The following is a 10,563-nucleotide window of genomic DNA, read 5'->3' as shown; positions in this document are numbered from 1 at the left end:
AGTGCTGCAGTAAACATGCGTGTGCATGTGTCTTTATAGTAGCATGATTTATAATCCTTTGGGTACATACCCAGTAATGGGATTGCTGGGTCAAATGGTATTTCTGGTTCTGGATCCTTGAGGAATCGCCACACTGTCTTCCACAATGGTTGAACTAATTTACACTCCCACAAACAGTGTAAAAGTGTTCCTATTTCTCCACATCCTCTCCAGCACCTGTTGTTTCCTTTTTAATGATCACCATTCCAACTGGCATGAGATGGTATCTCATTGTGGTTTTAATTTGCATTTCTCTAATAATCAGTGATTATGGGCTTTTTTCATATGTTTATTGGCCACAAAAATGTCTTTTGAGAAGTGTCTGTTCATATCCTTTGCCCACTTTTTGATGGGGTTGTTTTTTTTCTTGTAAATTTGTTTAAGTTCGTTGTAGATTCTGGATATTAGCCCTTTGCTACAAAGAGAATAAAATACCTAGGAATACAACTTAAAAGGGATGTGAAAGACCTCTTCAAGGAGACCTACAAACCACTGCTCAGCAAAATAAGAGAGGACACAAACAATGGAAAAATATTCCATGCTCATGGATAGGAAGAATCAATATCGTGAAAATGGCCATACTGCCCAAAGTAATTTATAGATTCAATGCTATCACCATCAAGCTACCATTGATGTTCTTTACAGAATTAGAAAAAACTACTTTAAATTTCATGTGGAACCCAAAAAAAGCCTGCGTAGCCAAGGCAATCCTAAGCAAAAAGAACAAAGCTGAAGGCATCATGCTGCCTGACTTCAAACTGTACTACAAAGGTGTTGTGCTTTTTTTCATATGTTTGTTGGCCACATGTATGTCTTCTTTTGAAGAGTATCTGTTCATGTCCTTTGCCCACTTTTTAATGGGGTTGTTTGTTTTGGCTTGTAAATTTAAGTTCCTTATAGATGCTGGATATTAGACCTTTGTCAGAGGCATAGTTTGCAAAAATTTTCTCCCATTCTGTGTATGTTGTCTGTTTACTCTGTTGATAGTTTCTTTTGCTGTGCAGAAGTTAGTTGAATCCCATTTGTTAAGTTTTGCTTTTGTTGCAATTGCTTTTGGCATCTTCGTCATGAAATCTTTGCCAGTTCCTATGTCCAGAATGATATTTCCTAGGTTATCGTCCAGGGTTTTTATAGTTTTCAGTTTTACATTTAAGTCTTAAATCCATCTTGCGTTGATTTTTGTATATGGTGTAAGAAAGGGTTCCAGTTTCAGTCTTCTGCATATCGCTAGCCAGTTATCCCAGCACCATTTTATAGTGATTCTTTCCCCATTGCTTGTTTTTGTCAGTTTTGTGGAAGACCAGATAGTTGTAAGTGTGCAGCCTTATTTCTGGGCTCTCTATTCTGTCCCCTTTGTCTATGTGTCTGTTTCAGTGCCAGTACCCTGCTGTTTTGGTTACTGTAGCCCTGTAGTATAGTTTGAAGTAGAATAATATGATGCCCCCTCCTTTTTTGTTTTTGCTTAAGATTGCCTTTGCTATTTGGGCTCTTTTTTGGGTCCATATGAATTTTAAAATAGTTTTTCTAGTTCTGTGAAGAATGTCATTGGTAGTTTGATAGGAACAGCGTTGACCCTGTAAATTGCTTTGGCAATGTGGCTGTTTTAATGATATTGATTCTTCCTATCCATGAGCACGGAATGTTTTTCCATTTGTTTGTGTCATCTCTGATTTCTTTGAGCAGTGTTTTGTAATTCTCATTGTAGAGATCTTTTACCTCCCTGGCTAGCTGAATTGTTAAGTATTTTATTCTTTTTGTGGCAATTGTGAATGGGATTGTGTTCCTGATTTGTCTCTCAGGTTGGCTGTTGTTGGTGTATAGGAATGTTAATGATTTTTGCACATCAATTTTGTATCCTGAAATTTTGCTGAAGTTCTTTATCAGTTCAAGGAGCTTTTGGGCCAAGACTGTGAAAATTTTTTAGATACAGAATCATGTTGTCTGCAAACAGGGATGGTTTGACTTCCTCTCTTCCTGTTTCGATGATCTTTATTTCTTTCTCTTGCCTGATTGCTCTGGCCAGGACTTGCAATACTATGTTGAACAGGAATGGTGAGAAAGGGCATCCTTGTCTTTTGCTAGTTTTCAAGGGGAATACTTCCAGCTTTTGCCTGTTTAGTATGATGTTGGCTGTGGGTTTCTCCTAGATGGCTCTTATTATTTTGAGGTATATTCCTTCAATAACTAGTTTATTAAAAGTTTTTAACATGAAAGGATGTTGAATTTTACCGAAAGCCTTTTCTGCATCTATTGAGGTAATCATGTGCTTTTTATTTTTAGTCTGGTTTATGTGATGAATCACATTTATTGATTTGCGTGTGTTGAACCAGCCTTGCATCCCAGGAATAAAGCCTTTGTGATTGTGGTGGATTAGCTTTTTGATGTGCTGCTGGATTCGGTTTGCAAGTATTTTGTTGAGGATTTTTGCCTCTGTGTTCATCAAGGATATTGACCTGAAGTTTTCTCTTTTTTATTGTCTCTCTGACAGGTTTTGGTATAAGGATGATGCTGGGATCATAGAATGATTTGGGGAGGAGTCCCTCCTTACGAATTTTCTTGCAATAGTTTCAATAGGAATGGTACCATCTCTTTGTGTATCTGGTAGAGTTTGGCTGTGAATCCTTCCGGTCTTGGGCATTTTTCAGTTGGTAGGCTGTTCATTACTGAATCAATTTTGGAACTTGTTATTAGTCTGTTCAGGGCTTCAGTTTCTTCTTGGTTCAGTCTTGGAAGGGTGTATGTGTCCAGGAATTTATCCATTTATTCTAGATTTTCTGGTTTGTGTGCATGGAGGTGTTGAGAGTAGTCTCTGATGGTTGTTTGTATTACTGTGGGGTCAGTGGTAACATCCTCTTTGTCGTTTCTAATTCTGTTTATTTGGATCTTCTCTCTTTTATCCCTTTATTAGTCTAGCTAGCAGTCTATCAATTGTATTAATATTTAAAAAAAAAAAAAAAAACAGCTCCTGGATTCCTTGATCTTTTGAATGGATTTTTGTGTCTCAGTCTCCTTCAGTTCTGCTCTGATTTTGGTTATTTCTTGTCTTCTGCTAGATTTGGGGTTGGTTTGCTCTTGCTTCTCCAGTTCTTTTAGTTGTGATGTTAGGTTGTTAATTTGAGATCTTCCTAACTTGCTGATGTGGACATTTATTGAAAAATATGGAATGCTTCATGAATTTGTGTGTCATCCTTGCACAGGGATCATGCTAATCTTCTCTGTATCATTCCAATTTTAGTATATATGCTGCTGAAGCGAGCATGGTATGGATTTTTCAAAGTGTATAATGAGTCACTATTAATTTTTATATTGAAGACAATATCATTATCATGCTCAAGATCATTTGTAGGGCTTTTATCCAGAGATGTGATGAAACAGTGCTCCAAATTCTAGGACTCCTTATGCAGTGATAGGAGAAAAACAACGACCAAACCCTTATGAAACATAGGTAGTTAGATTTTTTTGAATACAATTACCATTTTTTAAATGTGAAACATGTCTTTAAGACTCCTGCATGTTAAGGTCAGCAGTGATTAATTTAGAAACTGTGAATGTTAATTGAAGGCACAGTTTCTTCTGAAACCTTTTAAATGTTTGACTTATGCTGCTTAATTAGAAGGGCAAAAATCACTCCATTGTGTAAATATAGGGAGAGCTTCTTTTCCCCACTAATGTGAATACATATTTGTTGGGTTGTATGAAAAGAGAGGAAGTAATTAGCCAGGTGAAATGGGTAAGGTGACAATGACTTTGAGATTTCAAATTATTTCCAATCTTAGGTTTTACTAAGCTGTACCAGTGTACCTGGTCCTAATCCAATAGTTAAAAGCCAATGTTCTAATGCTTTAATAAGGTTGGAATTACACACCATGGTTTTGTATCCATAGATAGGTAGCCAAAGCATTCTAGGATTTCCTCCTGCCATAATTTTTAATCTAACTAGTAAAGTATATAATCTACAAAAGACTGCAATGGCCAAGTCTTGGAAGTATCAGTTATTCAGATGGAGCCATTTCTTTGTATTTATTGTTGGTTTGACCAAACCTAAAATTGAAGAATTTTTCAGAATTGTCCTTGCTTCTCTTTCAGATACCCCTTATAAATTGGAAGACATTTATAGAGTATCTAAGATTTGGAATAAAGTTTTCACACCTTCTCCAAATCTTTCTCATGAGGTAGATGCAACCTAAATAATCAAAGGGAAATAATATCAGGTTGAGAAATGTGTAACATTGAATTATTGCGGTGTTTGTGTATAAAGTGAGATACACTCACATAAGAGTTGTTAGGCTTACATGGCAGACCCCTGGGGCCCTTCCTAGGAAAATTCACGGCAAATCACAGTAGTTCAATATCCCTCCTCACCACTACCATCCTAAAGAGGTAAAATCTATTAAAATCAGCACTGAGGGCAATAGTGGCAGAGAGAAGGCTGAAAGAGATCATGGCTGTAATGCTATGGTAATGGAGATCAGGGTGTGGTTATGAATTGATGAATTGTGTCTTCTCGCATCAGTGCTTTCTTCTTTCCTCTTTTCTCTTCTGTACACTCCCATCCTGAGTCACTGGAACTCTTTGAATGCCTGGTTTCCAGAGGAGAAAATCATCTCATAGTGTCTCGATTTGTCATAACTAGACATAATGACTAAGAACCAATTTCAGTTTTCTAGCTTTTGGTTTTTGTTTGTTTTAATTCACAGTTATGTAGATACAGCCATTGAGTAGAAGTTATAGAGTCAACTCACTTCTATTTTGGATGTGTTTCCTCCTGATAAGTTGAGCATGAAATCTAAATCTCATGAATTTTGAGTATTTTGAAGTCTATATACTGTTTAGAGTTTTGACCAAAATAGCTTGTTACAATATGCTTTGTTTTACTTATTTAAGAGACTATATTGTCAAAATATAAATATACCTAAAACTATAATTTCTAAGTGCACCCATTAGGAAAAAAAGCATTTATCAAATATTTTCACATATATTTTAAAAATCTCACTTGATACTAGAATAAAATTCCATGTGTTTTATTCCCTCAATATGTCATTAAAGCAGAACGTGCTGTGAGGAAGAAATAAAAAGAGTGAAGCACGTTTTCATTGTGGAGTTCCACTCTCTATGTCTAGAACTCTATATGATGGTCATGGGAATTAAAATGAATTTGATGTTGGCAGTAATTAATTTGCTTATTCTAATAATATAATGAATTAACAGAGATTTTTGTTCTTATATCAAGTGGGAAATGATTTTTTCGTTATGTAAATATAACAAAATGTAAAAATTTTAAGAAGGGACTGCATTTAATAATGATTTAGATAAAACAATGGGGTTTTTATTTGGTTTTGGGGGTAAAGATTTTTTGTTTTGGGGTGTTTTTTGGTTTTAACACTTTAGGTTTGGGGGTACATGTGAAGGTTTGTTACATAGGAAAACTCATGTCATGGGGGTTTGTTATACAAATTATTTTATCACCCAGGGATTAAGCCCAGTACCCAATAGTTACCTCTTCTGTTCCTCTCACTCCTCCCTCCCTCTACTCTCAAGTAGACCCCCAGTGTCTGTTGTTTCCTTCTTTGTGTTCATAAGCTCTCATCATTTAGCTCCCACTTATAAGTGAGAATACGTAGTATTTGGTTTTCTGTTCCTGCGTTAGTTTGCTGAGGATAATAGCTTCCAGCTCCATCCATGTTCCTGCAAAAGACATGAGCTCGTTCTTTTCTATGGCTGCATTGTTTGCTTTTTAATGTGGAATGAAACTATTTCTTTGCCTGTTGAGTTCTGTTGCATAGGTTCACAGGCTAAACACATCACCATCACGGTGAGTTGTGTACAAGCTATGAGTAAAGGGAGGCACCAAATCTCTGTTCAAGGTTCCTATTCCTCCCATGAGTTAGAGCTGGAGGCATAAAAGTAGTCCTTGAGTAATGGAGAGGTTCATACATACACCTTATGCTCCTAGAACCATACCACATTCATGCCTAGCCATCTATATATCTAGATTTTTAATGAATCATCTAAGTGAGCAATAAGATAGAGGGCTGTAGTAAAGGAGTCTTTCAGTCAGTGTGAATAATTACACTGAAAGTATTTGCGTTGTCAAACATATTATTAACATATCATAAAAAGTTTCGGGCTAGGTGGGGTATCTCATGCCTGCAATCCGAGCACTTTGGGAGGCCCAGGCGGGTGGATCACCTGAGGTCAGGTGTTCGAGACCAGCCTGGCTAACATGGTGAAACCCTGTCTCTACTAAAAACAAAAATTAGCCATGCGTGGTGGTGGGTGCTTGTAATCCCAGCTACTCGGGAGGCTGAGGCAGGATAATCTCTTGAACCCAGGAGGTGGAGGTTGCAGTGAGCCGAGATCGCACCATTGCACTCCAGCCTGGGTGACAAGAGTGAAACTTCATCTCAAAAAAAAAAAGTTTCTGAGAACATATGTGAATTTATAAGAGCTGTCAGGGAAAATGTATGGTCATAAAAGGAAAAAGCATGTGCAATCATTGCTTAGTGTTTTTGGTGTTTCATGAGTAATGGAAAAATAACTGTACAAATATTAATGTGATCAAATGAAACACATTTAAGCAGATTAAAAAACTATAGCAAGTCATCTTTTTCATTAAATAACAGAAAAATTGTGTCCTGACAGTGAGCTCCAAACATTTTTCTACCCAAGTATTGTTTAATTTTATGTCATGTATGCTCAGTAGAATTCTTCAATTACACTCTAAATTTTCTAAGTGGGTTTCCCTTGGAATTTTATGGAAAAGGGGAAATATCTTTGGACTATTTTATTATTTCCAATAGAAAAATACATATTTTAGCACTAATACTTTTTCCCCAGGAAAATTTAAGGTCCTGCATAATAAAATATTAGGGAAAAATTGATGTGAGTTTATATAAAATATTAGGAAATCAAGATGGTGGGGCATAATTTAGGGGTTTTGAAGTCCACATGGCGAAGTCAGTGTAGAGTCTCAAGTTGTGTCACAAAATGACGTTGTAATCCACAAAGCTAGTTGAAAATGATTATTTAGCTCATAGACACACACAAAACTTCTCATTTGCCCTTCTGAATGACTGTAAGAACAAGCCCATGCTGCCCTCGGGGCAGGAAAATGGTCCAGATTCTCAGGGCAAAAAGGTATTGTGAACCTCTTTGGCACAGCTTTAAAGAGCACTCCCATTACCTTCTTAGTCTTCCAGGCAGGATCTTCTTTTCTCCTACCACCTCCTTAATTAAAGCAACTCTAAGTTTTCAAACTGTGCCTCCCACCAAGCTTTGGTTTAAAGGATTCTGAGAACAAATATGTAAAACTATTAAACCGACTAATCACCAGCAGCTCATTTCCTTGCCTTCGTTTCTCCCAGAAATCTTTCCTCCATAAGGAAGTATTAACATATATATATGTTGATGAAACATTGTATAAAGACATCCTTTTCTTATTTAATTTTAATGTTGAAGTCTACACATCTTCAGAGGTGAATTGTAATATAAGTAAAAAATCTAAAAGATTGGAGATATTTTTACTAATTCAAGTATATTAGCCCACACAGATTATTTATCCCTTTCTAAATGAGTATGTGTGGTTGGGGAGGTAACTCATCTTTTCATCCTTCATATATATTCATTTAAGTATTTCAGGTTCAAGCATAGCATAGCTATGAAAAACCAAGTCCTAATAATATTATACATGGAAAATAAGCTTTAATATACCATGTACTTTATAACTTTTACTAAGACTTTTACTTTCAAAATGTTTGACCTCCTCTGTAAAGATAAAGACAAAGTGGAGAAAGTGGCAGAAAATTCAAATGGTGAGAAAGCATGAAACTTGTTAAGTGTTTATGAGTGTGCTTGAGTGTCTAAGGCAGAGGATTTGCATGAGGAAACAATAAGATATAATATTGGAAAGGGGCTTAGAGCCAAATTGTGAAATCATTGACTCAAAATTAGAAACACCTGAAAAGGTCATTTACTTACACCCTTTCTCTGATGCACAAACCTCCTCTCCAGCATCACTAAGAAGCAATCATCCAGTCTGTTACATATTTCCCATGTCATCCAACACATGACTTCAAAGGCAATCTATTTCATTGTTTGACAGCTCTAATAACTAAAACTTCCTTCTATTAGAACTGTAACTCCCACCATTGCTCTTAGTTTTGGCTCTGGAATGCCACATTTTTTTATCAATTATTTTGAATGTTAATCATTAAAAATAACATTGTGATACACTTCTGTGTGATTTATGTCAAATTCCATAAGCTATAACAATTTGAATTCATTTTGCTCATTATCCAGAAGAGATGTATGTATTTCTTATTATGTGTCAAGCCCTGTAAGTAATTTTCATATGCAAATGTATTCATCCTCATAACCTATGAGGTAGGTACAATTATTATCACCAATTTTCCCACATAAGGAAACTGAGATACAGAGAGGTTAAGTAACTTATCCAAGGCTGTATAGCCAGTGAGTGGCAGAAAGAAACAGGGCTACAAGTTAGCATACCCTAGTAGGAATGACTTATTTACCAACTCATTTCCAGTGTCTTTGCATTTAAAGAGGGAACTAGAAGAGATAAAGTAAAATACTAAAAATGGAAAAATCCTTCACTGGATTGCCATAAGTTGAGCTTAATGCTTTTTTTCTCGTTTCCAGGTGACTCACCAGTTGATCCAATTCTTCCATCTTATATATGACTCTCCCTATCCTTGTTCTCTTTCAACTCATATTTCCATTTAATTTCTTATTTTCAGTTTCAAATAAAAGAGTTGGGAGGGCTACTTTACTATGTCTTAAGCAGCTTGTATACTGGTGTATTCATTTTCTTTTCTTTTGAAATCAACAACTAAATATTTATATTATGTGTAACTCACAGATCTTGGTAGTGTAATTTTAGGAAATGGTAACATTTTGGAGTACAGAATGTGTTCTTTCTCCAGATACATCTGAGTTGCTTTAACAGTTTCATTTGAGTTTTCATACCTATCTTTATAGTTTCAGCAGTTGTTCAAAAGATTCCATCACCATAGATCACCATTTACTAATGTTACCAACATACAAAGGACACAGCCTTGAAATTTGAATCTTGTAGATCCCAGTAGGTCTATACAGAGAGAGAGGTTCAAAAAGATGGAAAATCTGCTTCATAGAGAGAAGTAACTTGTCTAATTTTAAGTAAAACTCTACCATTTCAAACTCAAAATACAGGTACAATAGATGTACTATCCATATTAGGGTGTGTGTATATGCAGGAGTATCTGTCAGAACTCTGCTCATATCCTTTTGGCATTCATAGTTCCAAGAACCACAACTCCCTGTCTCAGGGAATTCTTTGCCCAATGCAGTATGCATGACCAAAGCCCAGGGCTGGTTGGAAGTGTCAGGAAGTTACCATTGGTTAACCCAGTAATCAATGACAAAGTAGAACTGGTAGATGAATACTCAGTGCTCCTTGCCCTTCGGGTAGAACAATGATGAGGCATGTTCTACCCAGTTTCCCAGAGGTTCTCAATAGGATTCAGTCCTAGTTTCCCACAGTGGTTACCAATCATTAACACACTCCATATTGACCACTTTTGCTTTTCTTTCTTGTTTTTCCACTCCCTGCTGGTAATTACCTCCTAAATGTGGGCTGAAACCTTAGTCTGAAGTTTTGGTTCTGGGGAACCTAGGTGGATATTCTCTTTACAGAAGGAAACTCTGTATAGGCATAGCCATCTATGCCTTGGAGCATAGATGCCTTGGAGGCATGCCTTGGAGCTAGATACTGCCCTTGGAGACAATGTTGTCTCAGTTTTTCATGCCGGTACTTGGCAACTGTGTTTACAGCTATGTGTACTATCTTTATAGATGGTTCCTTTTTCCTGCTGTCACTGTCATTAGCACCCAGATTTTTGTTTTCTTTACTTCTATTTGTTTTTTATTTTCTCCTATTGTTATATTCTAAACACAGAAACACTCTGCTTAGTGGGATGAGGCTCTGGGCATGCAATAGTAAGATAGGCATTAATCTTTCTTCTCCTCTGTAATTTACTATTATAATCAACTCAGTCCCCAAATTGATTCTTCCTTCACCCTCATATCTGTTAATATTGCTGTGTTCTATCAATTAGGCCACACAAACATCTCCTAAACTCAGCCACCTACCCTCATAGACACACTCCCAGCTGCAGACCTTATTGTTCCTTGAAAACCTCAGTTTCTACACCAAGTCCCTCAAATCTCTAACTACCCTCACTCTCTTTACATTTCAGTCCGTCATCTACCCTACTTCCGGAGTATTTTTCAAGATTATCAATTTTACTGTGTTATACTCTTGTCTTAAAACCCTTCAGAGGTGCCATATTACCTTGATAACTGTTCAGTTCCTTCACATGGAACACAATATCCTTCATTATCTGGCTCCTGATCACCTCTGCAGACATGTCATTGTTCACACACCCAACTAAGCACTACTCTCCAGCCCCGGTGAGCCATTTTCAGTTTCCTGAACACATCATGACTTTTCAAAGGGCCTTCCAG

The 10,563-nt window shown here is 36.6% G+C and overlaps 1 non-coding gene across 1 annotated transcript; it reads right to left on the bottom strand.

Moving 5' to 3' along the window:
- Nucleotides 1–3,191: 3,191 nt before the first annotated feature.
- LOC129476505 (U6 spliceosomal RNA) lies at nucleotides 3,192–3,298 on the bottom strand. The gene has a single exon (XR_008654946.1). It is a non-coding gene; the product is annotated as a U6 spliceosomal RNA (small nuclear RNA).
- Nucleotides 3,299–10,563: the final 7,265 nt, after the last annotated feature.

This window comes from Symphalangus syndactylus, chromosome X (genome assembly GCF_028878055.3).
Source record: "Symphalangus syndactylus isolate Jambi chromosome X, NHGRI_mSymSyn1-v2.1_pri, whole genome shotgun sequence".
NCBI lineage: Eukaryota > Metazoa > Chordata > Mammalia > Primates > Hylobatidae > Symphalangus > Symphalangus syndactylus.
The sequence above is the reverse complement of the archived record's forward strand: the minus strand, read 5'-3'. Positions and strand labels throughout refer to the sequence as shown.